Raw genomic sequence first — 19,229 nt, 5'->3', positions numbered from 1 at the left:
ATGGCCATTTACGGAGAAGACATCAACAATACCCATAATAACAGACAAACTATTGACAGTGATACAACTCAAAACTAAGAACTCCCCTCCAACACCCACACAAAACCACAATGCGTATGAATGGCAAAGGATTTCCGTTTCCATACAACCATGCATGATACATGCTATTACTCTCTGCATGTGATTTTGGCGCCAAAAGCGTACCAGCATTACGACAGGCCATCTACCGTGGTATTTGTTTTGCTTGGACACAGCATGGAGCTCTATAGTCGCTGCTTCTGCTGCTGCCGCTTGCTCCATCACAGCATTTGTGGTAGGTTAGGGTTTGTTTATTTACGTTTAATGCATCTGTACATATATTGGGCACATGTGTGCCGACTAAAGAGTGAGAGCGCCAAACGAAAACACGAAGCGACTTCGGCTATTTGTCAAGACCATCAGCACAAATGTAGCTAAACAACTACCTGTTGTTTTATTTAGGTTGGTGTTAGGGGAATATGAAAGAGCTCCCAAAATGTTGCAGCAACATGTTGGATTGCTCTCTCGCACCACCGCAAACTGTAAACTAAAAACAATTTACCAAAGTCTTCCCCACATTCATGTTTTCACTTCGTTCAGTGTTATTGTATCATTCATATTGAAAAGTCGACGTGCGCGGATAAGTAGAGGATAACCGAAGTACCGAATAACCGAATTATAATAACCGGAGGATAAAAAAGTATTGTTTATAGTGATACTAATCGCCCAGCCAGCCGATATTGATCGAAAATGGTGTGGGAATCAAGTGAAATTTAAAAAGATACCGACGACTTAGTCGATTAAACCCCTCAAATGGTATAAAATTTGACAAAAAACCAGAGTGTAATGAAAATTTGTTAAAAAAAAAATTTAATATCCAATAACAAAAATTATTGCCCACCAACATTGCGCAAACATAAGTGAAGTTATTTATATCCGCAAGAAGCCGCAATTCAGCACTTGAATACGTTGTTTACTACGTTGCGACCAAACAAATTGTAAGTTGTTCCAAACCCGTTTCACAAGCCCCCACTCAACTGCATTTTTTCTGCTGAGCATTGTGAGCAACCAAACACATCAATGCACGCACACCCATTCTTTTCTGTGTATGCACATACATATGTATATGTATGGGCTAGCGTATGACTTTAACCAAACAAAAACTCCAAGCTGCTGAAGAGCTGAGAGCGGTGGTCTGGGTAATAATGTCTGTGGGAGATGATTTAGAGGGCCTGTCTGATTTTCATAATTTTACAGATCATTAAACTTTCGTTCGGTGCTATGCATTGGAAGATCAAACGTAATGAGAGAGTGATTCGCTTTTGCACAGTGTTTAACATTGTTTTCAGACATGGGCTGAGAAAAACAAATAGCAAACAATTTCTGTTGGTGCAATGTATTTGTATACACACCAACACTGAATATTTATGCATGCTTTGTTATTCTGTTTTTCACACAACGAAATATCCACGGAATATACATAGCTCTCATATTGATCGATCTTCCGATTCAATGCCTTAAACTCATAAAGTGGACAATACAGTGAGTTGCATTAGGACTGTTGCCATTATTACCGGCTGTGGTTCAAATCGGACCACTTTCGGATATAACTGTCACATGCACCGATCTTCCGAGTCAACTCTTTGAGTTCAAGAGGGAATATTTTACCCGATTTTACAGCAATTTATGACAATTAGTACTTTTTGAGTCCGGCTAAAAAACATGTCTTGTATCTGGACCATATTTGCAACTTACTCTTACAAGTTCTGTAGGTCCAAAGATTAACGTTAATGATTTTGGTGAAAACTGTTACTATCTCTGGCTTTCCTTTTCCACTTGCAATAAATATCTCCGATCATTGAGCTCGTCTTGAAAGAGAAACAAACAAAAATTGTAAAAAAATTAAAAATCGGCAGAGCCCGGACGGGATTCGAACCTGGGCACATGGAACAACATTGAGAGCCGTTTCCGTTATCTTGCGTTCGAAGCCATCAGTACAACTTCCAACAGATGTACAGAATCATGTGTACCACGGAAGTAGTGTAATCGTCACAGAAAAAAAAATCTGTCATTACACAAACACACATGCATTGGGAAAAATTACAGCAAAAAAACAGGGTTGTCGAGAGTGGTTAATGTGGTAATTGTATCATAGAGGCGTTTTCGCAATTAATACGATTCAAATACAACATACCAACACACGGCCCTTGAAGTCATCACACCTAATATGGTTGAAAAGTCTTCTAACCAAAGACTAAACGCGTCCCATAGTGGTTGGTGTGTGTTGCTATCTCTGGTTTTCCTTTTCCATTTGCAAAGAAAATCTCCGATCATTGAGCTCGTCTCAAAAGAGAAACAAAAGCAAAAACTGTTCAGATTTAGACTCTACAGGGTAGCTGGCACGAAGTGTTGCCATTGAAACGACCAAGTTTTTTGTGTGAAAATATTTTTTATTGATTCAAATAACAAAAATTTCTTAATATAATATCAGAATCTATTCACGTTTGCTAGATATGACAACCTTTTGCCTTGACTATAGTTCTGAGTGGGTTAACAAAGGAGTTGCAAACTGCACAAATGTAATCTGCCCGTATTTAGGTCCATTCCCATAAAATGGCTTATTCAGCGCATACATGCTGTCATATTTTATAGAAAAGTCCATTAGATTGGCGTCTGATGAATTGGACCACTACCAATTCCACTATGTGGATGCAATGAAGTATGCGGTTGCAAGCTGCTTCGAAAATGTTTTCCCGATAATAAGCCGAATTTACTTTGCCGTCAGGCTCGATGAAAACGTTTGGAGAGCGGCCATTGGCGGTCACCGCCGCTCATACCATCATTTGTAAAATTACTTCGGGTGGTCATTCGTATTTCCTTGGATTGAAGCCTTTACACGCGGGTTGTTTTTTTTTATCCACAACCATGGCGTATGACCACGCCACAAACATTTTTTGTACTTTGAGGTGTTTGAGTTCGCCAACAATTGTGATTTTCCTGCTAAATATAACGCAATAACACTATTTCACTTGATCTCCATCATGTATATCTTTTTTATGCCCACTACCGAAGGATGGGGGTATATTCATTTTATCATTCCGTTTGCAACACATCGAAATATCCATTTCCAACCCCATAAAGTATATATATTCTTGATCCGCGCAAAAATCTAAGACGATCTAGCCATGTCCGTCCGTCTGCCCTTCCGTCTGTCTGTTGAAATCACGCTACAGTCTTTAAAAAAAGATTTATTGAGCTGAAACTTTGCACAAATTCTTTTTTTGTCAATAAGCAAGTAAAGTTCGAAGATGGGCTATATCGGACTATATCTTCATATAGCCCCCATATAAACCGACCCGCCGATTTAGGGTCTTTGGCCCATAAAAGCCAAATTTGTTATCCGATTTTGATGAAATTTGGGACAGTGAGTTGTGTTAGGCCAGTCGACATCTTTCTTCAATTTGGCCGAAATCGGTCCTGATTTAGAGGATATAGCAGCCATATAGACCGATACCTCGATTTGAGTTTTTGGGTCAATAAAAGGCACATTTATTTTGAACAATGAGTTGTGTTAGGCCCTTCAGCATTCTTCTTCAATTTGGCCCAGATCGGTTTAGATTTGGATATAGCAGCCATATAGACCGATCTCTCGATTTATGGTTTTGGAACCATAAAAAACGCATTTATTGTCTGATTTCGCCGAAATTTGGGAATGTGCGTTGTGTTAGACCCTTTGACAGCCCTCTTCAAATAGGCTCAGATCGGTTTAGATTTGAATATAGCTGCCATATAGACCGATCTCTTGATTTAAAGTCTTGGCCCCGTAAAAAGCATATTTATAATCCGATTTCGATGAAATTTGACGCAGTGACTTATGTTGGGCTTTTCGATATCCGTGTCGTATGTGGTTCAGATCTGTCTATACTTGGATATGGCTACCAAAAAGACCAATATTGTGTTCTACAAAATTGAACAATGACTTTTACTTATTAGACCTCTCAATATCCGTGTCGAATTTGGTTCAATTCGGACCATTTTTCGATAAAACTGCTATAGGAGCATAGATTATGCATTTTTCATCGGATTATGTCGAAAGCCGGTTTACATATTGGGTTGCCCAAAAAGTAATTGCGGATTTTTCATATAGTCGACGTTGACAAATTTTTTCACAGCTTGTGACTCTGTAATTGCATTCTTTCTTCTGTCAGTTATCAGCTGTTACTTTTAGCTTGCTTTAGAAAAAAAAGTGTAAAAAAAGTATATTTGATTAAAGTTCATTCTAAGTTTTATTAAAAATGCATTTACTTTCTTTTAAAAAATCCCAATACTTTCTTTTTAAAAATCCCAATATACCCAATATATACCCGAGGTGGTGGGTATCCAAATTTCAGTCCGGCCGAACTTAACGCCTTTTTACTTGTTTTTAAATAAACTTAGCAGCCAACGCTTTTAGTAAATTGCAAAAATTATAAAGACCTACCAAGAAATCAAATATCTTGTGGCTGTCATTTCTAGTTTGACGGATATACCAATGTCTACTTGGTAACGCCTTATGTCAGCTACCATGTTTTTAATTTCAAAGTATCGCCTCCAAATATAGATCTACGATTCTAGGAAAGTTCAAAATAATAAGTTTTGCAAATTGTGTTGTGTTGGCTGCGTTTACAGCATTGTTTGACAATTTGAGTCAGGGCAACTGAAGAAAGTTTTATACCCTACACCACAACACAACTATGGTACAGGGTATTATAATTTAGTGCGTTTGTTTGCAACACCCAGCGGGAAGAGAGATAGCCCATTGATATGTATACCGATCGACACAAAATTACTTTCCGATTTAGCGTACAAGCTACCGGTCCCAATTTTCATCCAATCATCTTTAAAATTGGCGCAGATATTTTTTTCTTTAGGTCCAGGGACGAAGTCTATTAAAATTGGAAAAATTGGATTATATTTGGATATATTCTCATGAAATTTAGATATAGCTCCCATCTCCCGGTTTTCACTTCTAGAACCTTTGAGATCCTATTTATAAGCCGATCTTTCAAACCGAACTTTTGCACAGCGCTTACCTCTATGACTAAGAATATGATTCTCACGAAATTTGGCATGAAGGTTTCTCTTATAACTCTTTATAACTGATGAATTTCCTTAAAATCGCTTCAGACTGATATATAGCTCTCATAGGTATGCATTTTCCGATTTTCATTTTAGCGCCTTTGCAACTTCTCAAAAATTAGCCGAAGAAATATCATAAAGTCGCATTCTGAAGGATGGTTAAATTTTAAGGGCCGATGTTGATTTTGAATAACTTTAACGCGTAGTTCAAATGTGTTTCTTTCCATGGGTGAACTCTCGTGCTATGCTTCTTTTCGCAACAATTTTTCACCACCTATTATTGTAGCGACTCTAGTTTGTCGGCATATTTCCTTACAGAAAAATCTACAATTTTTTTCAAAAACTACCACTTTCATTCATGATTTTCAAATGCCATTTCGATAGCGAAAATTCAACACCGGTATTATATTCGGCACATGGACATCTGTCAAACTCTATACAAAAACATGTAAAAAGGCGTTAAGTTCAGCCCGGCCGAACTTTGGATACCCACCACCTCGGGTATATATGTAAACCAGTTTTCGCCATAGTTAGGTGAAAAATGCATAATTTATGCCCCCATAGCATCTATATCGAAATATGGTCCGATTTGGATCAAAGAAAGTATTGGTAGCTATATACAAATATAGACCGATCTGAACCATAAACGACACGGATATCGAAAAGCCTAACATTAGTCACTGTGTCAAATTTCAGCGAAATCGAATTATATATGCCTTTAAGGGGGCCAAGACTTTAAATCGGTCTACATGGCAGCTATATCCAATTCTGGACCGAACTGGGCCAAATTGAATAGGGATGTAGAAGGCCCTAACACAACTCACCGTCACAAATTTCGGCGACATCGGACAATAAATGCGCCTTTTATGGCTCCAAAACCTTAAATCGAAAGATCGGTCTATAAGACAGATTTATCTAAATCTAGACCAATCTGAGCCAAATTGAAGAAGGATGTCGAAGGGCCTAACACAACTCACTGTCCCAAATTTTGGCAATATCGGGCAATAAATGCAGTTTTTATGGGTCCAAGGTCTAAATCGGCAGATCGGTTTATATGGCAGCTATATCCAAATCTGGGCCAAATTGAATAAAGATGTCGAGGGGCCTAACGCAACTCACTGTCCCAAATTTCAGCAAAAACGTATAATAAATGTGGCTTTTATGGGCCGAAGACCTTAATTCGGCGGATGGATCTTTATGGGGGCTATATCAATATGACGTCCAATTTAGCCCATCTTCGAACTTAACCTTCTTATGGACAAAAAAGAATCTGCGCAAAATTTCAGCTCAATATTTCGATTTTTAAAAATTGTACGTGATTTCAACACATAGACCGACAGACGGTCTGACGGACAGACGGGCGTACACGATTAAATCGTCAAGAATTCATATACTTTATAGGGACGAAAATGAATATTTCGATGTGTTGCAAACGGAATGACAAAATGAATACACCCCATTCTTCGGTGGTGGATATAAAAACAGCAACTCTGTAAGTTGTACGCATCGTGTGATACGTACCAAAAATTTAATATGATAAATGGATTTTGGAATAAATATGCAACTTTTTACACCAATCGTGCTTTTATTTCATCGAACATACATGTAGATACATGTATATGTAAAATACACATGAGAATGCATACCGATTAGAACACATTCTATTCGTATTCGACGTTCATAAGACAAGTCTTATGAATGGAGAAAGTGACAGCTCATGTCTTATCGTCTAATGGCAGCTTAAGTTCGGCCAGGCAGAATCTTATATAACCTCTACCAAGGATTGCATTTGTCAAGTTTCTTGCCCGGTATTTGCTTAAAGGCAAACAAAGGATAATGATTAGGAATTGAATTGTTGAAGGTCATAGAAAAAGTAGTTATGCGAAATCTCTTCCAAATCAGATAAGAACTGCGCCCTATAGGGGATCAAGAATTGCAATCGGGAGGTCGGTTTATATGGGAGCTAAATCCGGTTTTATACCGATTAGCCATTCTTGACACGAGGTCATAGGAAAAGTCATTGTGTGAAATTTCAGCCAAATCGGTTAGGATTTGCGCTTTCTAGAGGCTCCAGAATATAATTTTAAGAACGGTTTATATGTAAGGTATATCATGTTTCGAACTGATTTGAACCATAATTGCCAAAGTTGCCAGATGTCATTGAAAACGTCATAGCACACAAAATAGCAATTGCGCTCTCTAGAGGCTCAATGAATAAAATGGGGATATTAGGAGCTATATCAAAACATTGACCGATATGGCCCATTTACAATCCAAATCGACCTACAGCAATAAAAGGTATTTGTGCAAAATTTCAAGCGCTTTGTTTATTGCTTCGACAGTTTTCTACAGATGGACGGACGGACATGGCTCAATCGGCTCAAAATATCATGACAATCAGGAATATATATACTTCATGGAAGTCATCGACCCATATTTCGATGTGCTATAAACGGTATGACGGAAGTAAAATCGAATATTATACTCTCTCCACCATGAATCGCATTCGTTATGTTCTTCGCTCGGTATCTCTTTATGGGCAAGCGAAGTATAATAAATAAAAATTGCCATTCTATGGAATCTTTAGTCTGACGGACGGAGTGGAAGGCGTCGAAATGGGACCCGATAAACCCTGTGTTGGTGGGTCATCCGATTGGATTGGGCTCAAGGTGGCTTCCAGTGGAGAAGGACGGAACTCGAAAGGTACTTCGTCGGCAGCAGCTAGTGAAGCATTTAAGGAGGTACCGTCCGCACCTCAAGTGTCCAGTGTCCAGAGGAGGAGTGGTTCCACTGCCTTCTCATTGCATGACAAGATCGTACGAATCTTGCGAGGATGAACTCCAGGCGAATTCAGAAAACAGAGCTAACGCTCTGACTATGGTTCGGTTTCTGCAAATAAATCTACACCGTTGTAAGGCACCAAAGGTCCTTCTGATGGCAGGAGGATTTGACATCCAGGAACCATGGATGTTTGGAGGAATGGTTTGTGGACTAAGAATTCCTGGGTTTAAACTACTCAAGGGTACGGGATTTGGGAGACACAGATCCTGTATTCTTGCAAAGAGATCCCTAAATATTTTTCTTCTTCCGTCACTAAGCACTGAAGATTCAGTTGTAGCCAGCCTTGAAATTAGATGCCGCCTTCAAGCCTTAAGTTGGTTGAAGCCGCTTCTGGAGGGAAAAATGAGTCTTATTGTAGAAAGTGACGCTAAGGCACATCACGAAATACGGGGATATGGGGTTTGATTGCGAAGAAGGTGAGCTGTTTATCGAATAAGTTACTATCTGGCGATTAGTAATAGAGGGTATAAACCTACCCCTATTAACAGGAACAAGCGGAAGTATATATATATATATATATATATATATATATATATATATATATATATATATATATATATATATATATATATATATATATATATATATATATATATATAAGGTCGGAAATGGATATTTCGATGTGTTGAGTATAAAAATATCGGTGGTGAGTATAAAAATATCAAACCTAGGCGTAACCACAAATATTGTGTTGCTATGTATATTTGTGGTCGTTTATGGAAACTTAATGTAAATCTGATCCGATTTCGATGAATCAACGATGAAATATGCAGAGGAATAATAAATCAATCCGTACCAAAAACTATTATTTTTTGATAGCGGAAGTGTTACGATCAGGATAATATGGAAATCAAATGGTTGGTTCCTAGAATGTCTTTTCTTTGTCGCGTGAAAAGAAACTCGTAGTTTTATAAAAAAAAAAATTAATTACTTCAATTATATTGGCACTTATTTAATTATTAATTAATTATAGCTGCCATATAAACCGATCTCGGATCTTGCATCCTAAGCCTCTGCAGTGTGCAATTATTATCCGATTTCGCTAAAATTTTGCACAAAGGCTACTATGAACTCCAACATATAACACCTGATATAGCTACAGGTTCAGTTAGGCTTACGTGGCAGACTGCCATCGTACTCACTTAGATGTTTTTGTCCATGTGATACCACAGGAGAAGGAAGATGCCTTCTAGTGTCTACCATTAAACTATCCAGATCGCTTTAAAAAGCCCAACAACTTGCGAATGTTCACATCCGTTAAATCAGAAATGAGAACCTTAAGTGAAACTCCTTCTGACTGCCAATGCGGTACACACACACAGCAGATGTTCTATAGTCTCTTATTCTTCGATGACCTCATAGCTTCGGCAAAAGTCTTTGCTGGTAACCTTTAGTCGGCCAGCATGTTTTCCAATCAGAGAGTAACCAGTCATGATGGACACTATCACTGAGAAGTCTATTCTAGTCAGCGACAACGGTTGATCTTTGTGACCATCTATCATTTGTTGCCTTTTGGGCCTCATACTGAACACTTAGCTTACATGTCGCTGTGTGAACTGCGGACTTTTTAAGCGCCGTCCACCAGACCACAACCCCATATAGCATTATAGGTCTGACCATTGAAATATACACCCAGTGCATTACATGCGGTTTAAACCCCCAACTTTTGCCTATGGCTCCCTTGCAGGTGTATGGGGCGAGAGTTCCTTTTTGCCCTTTCCAAAAAGTTGAATTTGAAGTTCTATTTCCTATCCAGCAGAACCCCTGGCATTTTTCGCTTTTAGTAAATGGAATATTCTCACCTCCCAAGAAGACAGGTGCTACTGTGGGTAACTGGCCGTCGCACTTAGACCTTAACGAATTATATATCTAAAAGTGCCGGGAATCTTTCCTTTAACCGCAATAGCCACGTCATTAGAATACGGAACCGATTTTACACCATTTCTTCCAGTATCAATAGTATATTGTTAATGGCTATATTCCAAAGAAGAGGAGACAGTACAGGTGAAGTGTTCCTCTGCTGACCCATCTTTTTACATCTACAGATCCCAAGCCTGCCGTAATGCATCCTTTAGTAAGTAAGTTATCATAAACTTTATTACGGTAGTGTTGATGCCTAGAAACTCTAGCTCCTTCATGATTGACGTCGGTTTTACGTTATTGAAAGTACCTTTAATGTCAAGAAATGCTACCACTGTGTATTCCTTGACAGCGAGAGGACCCTCTACGTAGGCGACTAGGTCGTGAAGGCCTGTTTAAGTGGACTTTTGCAATTTGTAAATTTTGCCCATGAACATTCCACTAAGGAACAGGAGCGCAAATTTCTCACAATGAGTGCAGTCCTATTCTAGTTTGAGCTCAATGGTAAGGGACCTCCTTTTTATAGCCGCGTCCGAACGGCGAACCGCAGTGCGACTCCTCTTTAGAGAGATGTTTTTACATGGCATTGTGCCTCATAAATGTTGCCACCATTAAGAGGGGAAAACCACCGCTGAAAATTTTTTCTGGTGGTCTCGCCTGGATTCGAACCCAGGCGTTCAGCGTCATAGACTGACATACTAACCTCTGCGCTACGGTGGCCTCCCGTAGAGTTGCCCTTATAATATGCCTACTGTTGCCAAGAAAGGCGATCTCCAGAAATCTTTGCCCGAAGATATGTTTCTATCAACCTTTCTAGAGTCTTCAGCATAAAGGATGACATACTAATAGGATGAAAATCTTTCGCCTTCGTGGGAAGGTTTCTTGTTTTGGAATGAAAATCACTTTTGTGTCCCTCCAGCCCACTGGTGTTTACCACATGCTGATACAAGCAGAGTATGTCTTCCGAAGCCAAGGAGCTAGTCATTCGGACATAGCTTGTAGTTCAACCGGGTATACATCAACAGGGCCTGGCGACTTTATGGAGTCGAAACCCAAGGGATTTTTGACTCACACACAATTTCCTCAATAACCTTCGAAGAATGCGCTCCAGTGAGAGTTTCTAGGGAAATGTGTATCTAGGAATAGTTCCAGTCTTATCTCACTAGACTTTGTACGTACATTCTTTGACTTCTTAATATAATCCACTGTAATAGGTTTCGAGTATATGATAAACCTAAGCCTAGAGGCCTTAAATGTATCCTCCACGTAGCTGCACCTTGAAAGAATATATTGGGCAACTAGAAGATATTTTTTTCGTATTTTTTTTTGTTCGGTACTCAAACGTACAAAAATGGCACTTTCTTAACAGAGGGATCTTAAGCACACAAAATTGGGATAAAGCTACTCCTTGACTATAATTTTTGAGCTACCAGAGGACTTTTCCTTTCAAAATTGTACATTAAGGTATTAAAAGTACAACTACATCTTTACGCTAACTAATTGAGCTCAAGCACTCAAATTTGAGATTCATTTATACCTTGACAATATATACTGGCGACTTAATGATTTTTCCGATGTATTCTTATTATTGGTACTATTTGGTACATTCTTTACAGAAGTTATATATTTATAAATTTTTTTTCAAAATTGTTACAAAACTTCACAATCTTATAAACTGAGTGACTACCTAGTCCTAGTTTTTGGAAATCCTATGCCAAAAAGAGGGTATCAAAAATGGGGATAGCGAAGCGGACCACCGGGATGTTAGTATACATATATGAGAGTTATATCTTAAACTTTACCGATTTCTTCCAATTTCCATAGGCTTCGTCTCTAGTCCAAAACAAGTTGTGCAAATTTTCAAGATGATCAGATGGAAATTGTGATCTGTACTTTGACAACAATTTAACATGGGCAAACAGACAAACAGAGATAGCTAAAACGAATCCGAAGAGTGTAACAAATTAATCCACTGAGCTATAGTACCCTGTACCACAGTAGCGGTGTATGGTATAAACAAGTAAGAGCGTGCTGAGTTCGGCCGGGCCGAATCTTATATACCCTCCACCATTGATCGCATGTGTCGAGTTTTATGCGTGGTATTTATTTTTAGACAAATAAAGAATATTGAATAAGAACTGTTATGCTATTGGAGCTATATCAAGTTATAGTCCGATTCAGACCTTAAATGAATGCTGAACATTGTAGAAGTCATTGTGTAATATTTCAGTTCATTCGGATAAAATTGCGCCTTGTAGGGGCTCAAAAAGCAAAATCGGGAGGTCGGTTTATATGGAAGTTGTATCAAGCTATTGATCGATTCAGACCATATTGGACACGTATGTTGAAGGTCATGAGAGAAGCCGTTGTACAAAAATTCAGCCAAATCGGATGAGAATTGCGCTCTCTAGAGGTTCAAGAAGTCAAGACCCAAGATCGGTTTATATGGCAGCAATATCAAACATGGACCGATTTGGCCCATTTACAATACCAACCGACCTACACTAATAAAAATTATTTGTGAAAAATTTCAAGCGGCTAGCTTTACTCCTTCGAAAGTAAGTGGGCTTTCGACAGACGGATGGACGGACGGACGGACATGGCTAGATCGACTTAAAACGACATGAAGATCAAGAATATATATACTTTATGTACGCATACGCATATACGCAGTATATATACTTTATGTAAGACGCATATTTCGAGGTGTTACAAACAGAATGGCGAAATTAGTATACCCCTATCTTATGGTGAATGATATAAAAAATAGTTAAGTGAGTTCTCCGACCTGCACTTGCAAATGTTTCCAATGTTTCTCTAAAACTAGATATATTGAGGCCACGCTTTAATCTCATGGACAAACTCGAGCCCTCCGAACAAAACGACAGGCGTATATGTAACAATTAATCACAATTGCATCTCAACATCACTAATTAATGTCAATTACCTAAATTCTTTATAGTGGGCAAGCATTACCTCCCTTGAAAGGAGCATGGTGCGTTGACTTCAAATCTGATCATATGGTATTAATTGGTCACTTGTCTATGTTGTTATTGCTGGCGTCTACCAAACATCAATTCATCATCAATTGGGGGCTGGGTGGGTTGCGTGATCAGTCCCAATTGTTTTTTTTATGCTTCGCACGATATTTTTAGTCATTATGCGAAATACGCTCTTGCGTTTCTTTAAATGTTCTCTCCTTTAATTGAAATTAGCTCAGTATTGCGTTGTAAACTTGGTTGTACTACGAGTATCTAAATATATGATTGTGTAACTCATGTAAATTCATGAGTGTGTAAGCATATTTTTATGATTTTAAACGCCCAAGAGGTATCCGTAGTGTCTGGGGGGTTCAGCACCTTTTGTGTATTGCATCGTTTGTCGTGTGTTTGAGTATGTGTCAATGCAAATACCCGTGAACGATATTGGTTCCTATCAAATATTGAGACCCTATGCAGCGACAGATGTGTGACTGTCTCAATTTAATTTTGTGTGTCTTTTCCCATTTTCTGTATTCGTTCATTTTTTTATTTGTTTGACGATCTCTTCTCGTTCACGGCCCACATTTATTGTTTAGTCGGCCAAGCGTGTCTGGCACGATATCAGTCTGCCATTTCGATATCTTTCATCAACATCACATTTTAGTGCTATGCAACGTCATACATGCGAGGGGTTTACGAAAAGCATTCAACTCGAGCATTGTATTTACTCTGGGAGCATTGGGTTTACAACACGACAAAAATATTCCAAGACCATAACTGCTAATGATCATCTGTTTGCTAGTACGGAAACATGACTGGTTTTTCACTTAAATTTTACAACAAGAGAAAAAATCAAGTGTGGATTAAAGTGGAGTATAATTGCAATGTAAATTGCAAATTTTCTCACGATCAATCTATAAAGGTACAGCAGGATTAGGTATCAAAAAGTGATATCCGATAGATGTTTAAGCTCAATTATAAGGGATCTCTGTTTCATTGCCTTAACTATTGTAATTGGACTATTATCTCTCTACGATAAAGTATGTAGGACCCTCAGCCTTGGCAATGAGAAAGAAAACACCTAGTGTGTAACGGATGATTCGCCAAATTTCTTACCTTTCTTTTGAAGTCAAGTAGTGTATGTTTGTTCCGTATGGAGACGGAAACGGTTTAATCGATTTTCTTGATATTTGCACAGATTCTTTAGGACGGCCTGGAAGCACAAATAGGCTGTTTAATTCTTTGATTACACAAGGCGGCGGTCTCTGCCCCAAGCAAAAGGAAAAGTACATCGATCGCGACGATATAGAACATAAGTGAAAGGTATTTGAAAGTAGAAGACGAATTTGGTATCCAAGTCTTAAGTCCCAACGGACAGTTAAGAACCACGCGGAGCACTTATGCGCACGTATGCGTGTTTGTTAACAAAAAGTTAAAATAAAATGGTTTGTACTGTATGAGTTACACAACGCTTTTCAAACAACATCGTTCAAATTACAGTTGAAAACAAGTAAAAGCTTGGCGTAGGCGGAGCGATGAGGACCACGCCCACTTGGGCACTGGAGACTATTCTAGATATCCGACCCATTGATATACAGATTAAGTGTGAGACAGCCACTTCGGCTATGAGACTTAAGGCGATGTGAGAATGGATTGAGAATGGGAGCAGCTCATACCATCGCGGTATAATCGAGGCGACGATAGGAAACCTGGAAGGAAGGGAAGAGGTTTCCGATCGGATACCTGAGATGAACCTTGAAGTCGAGTGTGAGGCACTGCTGCCATCTGAAAGATCTTGTTACACGGATGGATCAAAGCTAGAGGGCAGAGTGGGCCTGGGGGTTTACATTGAAAACCCAGAGACTGAGATCTGTTTTAGACTGCCTGACCAATATGGTCCTGCAGCCAGAGATCCGGGAGATAATGGAATGCGTGAAGTGGTGTGGTGTTAACGCGAGGAAGTCGAGTGTGAACATCTTTACCGACAGTAAAATTGCCATAAGGGCAATAACAACCAGGACGAACGAACAGTCTTGCAGTGTAAGAAGGAGATTAACGCCATCTCTGAGGATGGGAAAATCCGCATCGCTTGGGTGCCGGGCCATAATAGAGTAAGGGGAAATGAAAGGGCAGACGATTTGGCGGTGAAGGCCAGAGGACTGCCGTCAATAAACTTAGTTAACCCGATACCTTTCGAGTCGATGCAGTCCTAGTTAAGGGAGTGGGCGACGAATGCGCATGCAACCCTGTGGAACAGCGAAACGGTCGGTAGAACGGCGAAAGTCCTATGGAGGGATCCAGATCGTGAGAAGACGAGGCTATTACTGAAAGGAAGCAAGAAGGAGGTCAGTATAGCTATTGGTATCATAACGAGACACATAGGACTACGAGCTCACTTATGTAAAATCGGTGCGGTAAGTGATAGCATGTGTAGGGCATGCGGGGAAGATGATGAGACGTTGGAGCATTTCCTTTGTCATGTCCCGGCTTTCGCGTCTAACAGATATCGGCACTTAGGTAGAGACACAATACCAGACACAAACCAACTTAGGGGAGAGGTACTGAAAACAATTAAGGATTTTGTAAGAAGCACGGAATTCCTAACTTAACATTTTGTTTTTAGAGGTTACTTTATAGTTTTTAGAGCGCACAACAAGCCGATTACTGGCTTAGGTGTATGTCCATAGTGCAATGGAGCGGATGTATATCTGCGCCCTCTTTTCAACCTAACCTATTAGCTTAAATATATTTGCTAACTAATGTTATCTCGCTTAAAAATATTTGCAAAGTATACTCATCCTTTTCGAACTGTCCCAGGACCTATCCTATGGTGTTAGAATGCTGGCAATTCGTCACCTCAAGCGACAAACCCTTAAAAAAGTGATAGATTTTTTCCAGACCAGGTTTGGGATGTGTCCCATTTCCCGTAGGGACTTGTTAAAATAGGGTTCGTTAGAGAACAAAGAAAAAAATGTCGCTATATAAACACAAGAACAAGTAAATGCGTGCTAGGTTCGGCCGGGCCGAAACTTGGGAACCCACCACCATCGATTCTGCTAAAAATTTATACAAAATAAATTTAGTTGAAGGGCATAATTTCATTCTACATACCGAATTTCTGTCAAACCAGGAAATAAAGGGTGATTTTTTTGAGGTTAGGATTTTCATGCATTAGTATTTGACAGATCACGTGGGATTTCAGACATGGTGTCAAAGAGAAAGATGCTCAGTATGCTTTGACATTTCATCATGAATAGACTTACTAACGAGCAACGCTTGCAAATCATTGAATTTTATTACCAAAATCAGTGTTCGGTTCGAAATTTTGACAAATTTTGTTCAGCGATGAGGCTCATTTCTGGTTGAATGGCTACGTAAATAAGCAAAATTGCCGCATTTGGAGTGAAGAGCAACCAGAAGCCGTTCAAGAACTGCCCATGCATCCCGAAAAATGCACTGTTTGGTGTGGTTTGTACGCTGGTGGAATCATTGGACCGTATTTTTTCAAAGATGCTGTTGGACGCAACGTTACGGTGAATGAACACATTTCGAACCGAACACTGATTTTGGTAATAAAATTCAATGATTTGCAAGCGTTGCTCGTTAGTAAGTCTATTCATGATGAAATGTCAAAGCATACTGAGCATCTTTCTCTTTGACACCATGTCTGAAATCCCACGTGATCTGTCAAATACTAATGCATGAAAATCCTAACCTCAAAAAAATCACCCTTTATTAAAACTTCTAGGAACCGAACAAGAATGATCGACAGACCGGTTTATATGGGAGCTATATCAGGTTATAGACTTATGTGGACCATACTTGTCACAGTTGTTGGAAGTTATAACAAAACACTACACTCGGACAAAAATTTCGGCTTGTAAGAGCTCAAGAAGTCAAATCGGGCGATTGGTTTATATGGGAGCTAAATCAGGTTTTCGACCGATTTAAACCGTACTTGGCACAGTTGTTGGAACTCATAAAAGAAGACCACAGCAATATTTCCGCCAAATCGGACAAAAACTGCGGCTTCCGGGGGCTCAAGAAGTCAAATCGGGAGATCGGTTTATATGGGAACTATATCAGGTTATAAATCTATTCAGACCGTACTTGGCACTGCTGTTGGATGTCATAACGGAACAGTAAATGAAAAATTTCAGCCATATCGGACAAAAATTGCGGCTTCCAGGGGCTCAAGAAGCAAAATCGGGAGATTGGTTTATATGGGTGCTATATATAAATCTGAGACGATATGGCCCATTTGCAATCTCCAACGACCTATATCGATATTAAGTATCTGTGCGAAATTTAAATCAAGCGGCTAGCTTTGCGCTTTCGCCCTCTATCGTGACTTTGACAGACGGAGATGGCTATATCGATTCAGAACGACGAGACGATCACAAATGTATATTCTTTATGGGGTCCTAGACAAATATATCTAGGTGTTACAAACGGAATGACTAGATTAGTATACCCCCATCCTATGGTGGTGTGTATAATAAAACAAATTGCCTTTTGTTAAAAGCGTGACTATATAATCAATTTAAGTGTAGAAGAACATAAAAATTTATAATCATTATTCAATGTTGAGTTTTTTGTTTAAGCAACCATTTTACAGGTTAAACAATTACATATTTACAAATAAAATAATAAATTTTGTAGTTAATAATACTTTTAAACCACAATTTATTTCACAATATACAATACAAGATTTGTGTAAGGTATTCACGGTAACTAGTATCCTATAATACATAATGCAAATAAAACCTTAGTTGTATTTATTCTCCTTATACCCGATACGTTGAAATTAGTTTTCATTGAACAGGAAAAATACAATGATTATTTAAGAACTACATGACTAATTCCAAATTTATATGTATGTAAGAATTATATTTCATATTTGTCATATTTGTATGAAATTAGTATTAGAACACATAAAAATTTTTTTCATGTTCAAAACATGCTGAAATTGAGTTCAGATATTCCAAATTCTTGAAAAATTCAACTAGATTTTAGATCGCTCGCATATACCTGAAATAAGGAATTGTATAGAGCAAACGGGGTAAAAAAATATTAAGCGCCTAACCATGGTCAATCTTACTCACTTTTATCTTAATTTTCATTCATTTGGGATCACTTTTTTTTGTGTACTGGTGGTCCACCCATGGAGTTCAAGTGGCATTACGGAGTAAATTGCGAACCTTATATCTATAATGCTCAAATAACTTCAGAGATCATCCCACACCAAAACCCTCGCTCGGGCATATTATCTCAAAACTTCATCGAGCGGTTATTTATACCTAAATAAAAATTTTTGGTCAAGTATTCAAATGGCCGACATCCCACTCAAATAAACTTCGAGCGGATGTGTTCTCAACAATATGTCACACTCCAATAATTTTACCTTTTGAACCTGCGTATCAAGAAATCGCACAAACATATTGATATTTAACACCTCAAAATATTGATCTGTGGCACCATTAAATATATATGTATATTCTTGATCGTCTTGATATTTAGAGTCGAAATAGCCATTGTCTATCTGTGGAAATCACGATTGCGGCCGAATAAAAGAGATCCATTTGAAATTTTTGCACAGAAACTTCCCGTTGATTTAGGTTCAGATTTGTATACAGCCCCCATATAAACCGATCCCCCGATTTGACTTCTTCGGCCCTTAGAGACCTCAATTTTCATCCATATTTAGCGCAAACAATTGTGTTATGACTTTCAACATCCGTGTCAAGAATGGTTGGAATCGGTCTATAAACTGAATCGATCCCCAGATTTGACTTTGTTAGCCTCTAGAGGCCTTAATTTTCATCCGATTTGGATTAAATTTGGTATTTGGAGTATACTTATGCCTCCAAAACTCATATTAAATACCAAAAGACGATCAATCCCATGGCTGCCGGTTGTACGTACCGGATTAACCCGATGAAGTCCTCCTTCGGCAAGGGCTGCCGCATCTGTGTACAACACACTGCTACAACAACAACAACAACCAAAAGACGATACTCCGATATCAAAATCATTACCCAGTTTGACTTTTACAAAATAATTCATTAAAGTAAGGGTAAATTTTTAACGGTATCCATGGTGGTGGTTACCCAAGATTTGGCCCGGCCGAACTGTTTTACTTGTTTTATTTATTTATTTTATTTAATTTAATGAAATCGTATATAAATATTTTCCCCAATGGACAAACTTTGTTAAATTTTTGTTGCTTGTATCAATTCTGTACATCTTTCTGCACTTTTAAGATATTTCAAAGAAATTCTCTTTCTTTATGTTGCTTTTTTTCTATTAACCAGAAGTTTTTAATAAATGTAGGGTATATTATCGCTTTGAATTGCAAGCCGTTATTATTTCAGCGTTTATGGCATGCGAAAAGATTTAACAGCAGACCAC

General features: G+C 38.6%; 1 protein-coding gene across 2 annotated transcripts in view; it reads left to right on the top strand.

Annotated features, from left to right (window-relative positions):
• Positions 1-623: 623 nt before the first annotated feature.
• The window catches only part of LOC106092481 (uncharacterized), a 221,633-nt gene continuing 203,027 nt past the window's right edge, over positions 624-19,229 (top strand). Inside the window, exon 1 of one of the 2 annotated variants that reach the window (XM_059369256.1) lies at positions 624-834. The gene's annotated coding sequence lies outside the window, so the exon portion shown is untranslated. Of the gene's footprint in view, positions 1,017-19,229 lie in introns of both variants that reach the window. The other variant, XM_059369255.1, reaches the window with a different exon arrangement.

This window comes from Stomoxys calcitrans, chromosome 5 (assembly GCF_963082655.1).
Source record: "Stomoxys calcitrans chromosome 5, idStoCalc2.1, whole genome shotgun sequence".
Classification (NCBI taxonomy): Eukaryota; Metazoa; Arthropoda; class Insecta; order Diptera; family Muscidae; genus Stomoxys; species Stomoxys calcitrans.
Note: the sequence above shows the minus strand (reverse complement) of the source record. Positions and strands in the feature narration are given on the sequence as shown.